The 2,861-nt window shown below is 58.1% G+C and overlaps 1 non-coding gene across 1 annotated transcript; it reads right to left on the bottom strand.

Annotated features, from left to right (window-relative positions):
• On the bottom strand, window positions 1-82 carry TRNAS-GCU. Its single transcript has one exon. It is a non-coding gene; the product is annotated as a tRNA-Ser (tRNA).
• Window positions 83-2,861: the final 2,779 nt, after the last annotated feature.

Below are 2,861 nucleotides of genomic sequence, written 5' to 3'. Positions count from 1 at the left end.
CGATGAGGATGGGATTCAAACCCATGCATGCTGAGCACAGTGGATTAGCAGTCCAGCACCTTAACCACTCGGCCACCTCATCTGACCTATCAAGAAGCGGACAGGAGGAGAAATCTAAGGCCGGCAGAGATAGGGCCACTAAGGAGTTTCCCAATACTAAGCGTAAGCAGGGGCTGAATGAGCTCCCCCCTCACATCTAGTGAGGAGCTGGGGGAAGACTTCAGGAACAGGCCGTGTTTGCACAGACACCCCTACTTTGCCTAGCTATGCAGCATGATGGGGCCACTTCCCCAAAATGACCAGTTTGGGATGGTGGTGGGTTGCAAATCACTTTAGCATTGAGTGGAATGAAATGTTATTCTCCTTCCTGTACGAGTGAAGGGCAGCAGAACGTACCTAGGCCGTCCTGACGGAGGGGTGGGTGGGTGAGGAATCGCTTTCAGTGGACTGCAGAGAAGTGATTGAGGACGTCACCCTAACCCAGTGGTCCCCAAACATTTCACACTGCGCCCTCGTATCCATGGCTGTGGCCCCTCGGAAGCCGCGGTCGAGAACCGGGGCTGGGAGTGGGGCCGTTGCTTGCTGGGGAGAGGGGTGCGGACAGGGGTCAGGGGGTCGAGGCCGGGCTGGGAGCCAAGGGCCCAGGCTGAGGGTGGGGTTGGGGAAGAGCTGGGACAGAGTGGGGCTGAGTGGGGCTCCCTCCCTGCCCTCCATGGGGGCTGGCTCAGGCCCTGAGGTGCCCCCATCAATCTTCCTCTGTGTCCCCCTAGGAGTCGTGCCCCACATTTTGGGGACCACTGACCCCTACTCGCTAAGCAGGGGCTAGTGATGCCAAAGCCCAGGGAAAGGGAGAACAAGTGCGGGGGCCCCAGCACTGGAACCATGCCCCCCCCACTTCTGAGTGTGGCTCCGCCCCCTTCCACACCTTCCACCCACGGCCCCAACCACTGTCACCTCTGTTCCACCCCTTCCCCCACTGGTCCCACCCTGTCACTCCTTTACCCCTGCCCCGCTGTGGCCCCGAGACCAGAGAAGCTCTGTGCCCCTGCTGCAGCCCCCGGCCCGTAGCAGGGAGTGGGAGCCCCTCCAGCCCTGGGGCTGACATGGGGGAGATTTTTCCAGGGGGGCCTAATTTGGCCTGGGCCCCTAGTCATGGGCCCCACTGTCCCCTTGGCAACGCAAGGTTTGGGGAGGCTGAGCCCCCCCGAGCCTCCATTACGAGCCGCCCAGGCTACCTCTGCTCAGTGGGTGGCCAGTCTCCCTGTGTCTCTGCTGTTCGTGCTGGGGAGCCCGGCTGGCCTTAGGGGTGGGGCCCCTGGCAGCCGCCCAGGGCTCCAGGGGGTCAAAGGGCACCGTGTGGCCGTGCAAAGGCGCTCACTGCTCTCCCCTGCCCCAGTGCTCCTCCGTGGCCCCATAGAGGCTGGGGGGAGCGAGGAGCAACGCTATGTGCTCCATGCGTCCTGGTCACTTTCCCCACCTGGGCTGGGCTGTGAGGGGAGCATCAGAAGCTGCTGCTCTCTGCTCTCCCCTGACGCAGCCCGGCTGAGGAAAGTGACCTGGATGCAGGGAGCTCGGATGATGTCCCTTCTCGCCCCCCTGCCCCTGCTAGGGAAGGCTGCTGTGTGGTGTCTCCATGGCTGCACTTTCAGCGATGCAGGTTTCTCTCTCCCATTGTTCCAGGGGCATCCTACTAGATAAAATTGAGCAAGAAATGCTTCCCCGTGGTTTTTAGGACTGGAATTGCTATTTTCAACAGCCATTGCCATTTTTTTCCTAGTTTTGTTTGTTTAAAAGGAAGACAGTGATATTGCACTGGCAAATTCCCCATAGAAACAAAGAATAATAAAGGCACCTCAACTTTTCCTCATTTATGGAGGACAGTCTGATAATATGCATCCAGATCTCCTCCAGTCACACAAGCTGAAAATTGTTCCACTTTACTGCAGTTCTGTAACCATGCGGGAACCAGTGCTGTCTGTGTTCTGTGCACATCCAAAATTCCTGCTGAATGACCCGCCCTGGGAGCAAGTTACCAGTGACCCAGGGCTGGGGCAGAAGGAGGGTGCAGGTGTGGGGGGGAGCCCAGGGCTGGGACAGCAGAGGGTGTGTGGGTGGGGGATCACTGGTGGGGAAGGGGGAGCCCAGAGCTGGGGCAGCATGGGGTGTGTATGGAGGAGAGCCCAGGGCTGGGGCGGCAGGGGGGTGCAGGTCGGGGGGGGGCAGAGCCCAGGGCTTGGGCGGCAGGGGGTGCGGGTGGGGAGGGGCCCAGACCTGGGGCGGCAGGGGGGGGCGGAGTCCAGGGCTCGGGCAGCAAGAGTTATGGAGGGGAGCCCAGGGCTGGGGTGGGGGCAGCCAAATTTTTTTTTCCTTGGGGCAGCAAAAAACCTAGAGCCAGCCCTGCCTCCACCCACCGTGAGGTAGGCAAGAGCGGATCATTATTATCCCTACTCGAAAGAGGGAGAAGCTAAGGCTGAGAAAGGAGAATTGACTTGTCTGAGGTCACACAGCCAGTCACTGGCAGAGTTGGGAATAGGACCCAAGAGCCCTGATTTTCAATATACCTGCCCCTGGAAATTTCCACTGCATGCATCCGACGAAGTGGGTATTCACCCACGAAAGCTCATGCTCCAAAACATCTGCTAGTCTATAAGGTGCCACAGGACTCTTTGCTGCTTTTACAAACTAACCATCAGATCTTGAATTTCAGACACTGAATGACCTGAATAAAGTGCTCTGTGATGAGCTCCAGACCAACAACAGTGACAGTAATTATTCAGCAAGTATTTGAGGAGAACTGCAATGTTAGAGAGAATCATGAACTGCTCAGAGACAATTAATGCAGAGAACAGCAAAATTCATCA

Source organism: Mauremys mutica, unplaced genomic scaffold (genome assembly GCF_020497125.1).
Source record: "Mauremys mutica isolate MM-2020 ecotype Southern unplaced genomic scaffold, ASM2049712v1 Super-Scaffold_100070, whole genome shotgun sequence".
Taxonomy (NCBI): Eukaryota; Metazoa; Chordata; order Testudines; family Geoemydidae; genus Mauremys; species Mauremys mutica.
The sequence above is the reverse complement of the archived record's forward strand: the minus strand, read 5'-3'. Positions and strand labels throughout refer to the sequence as shown.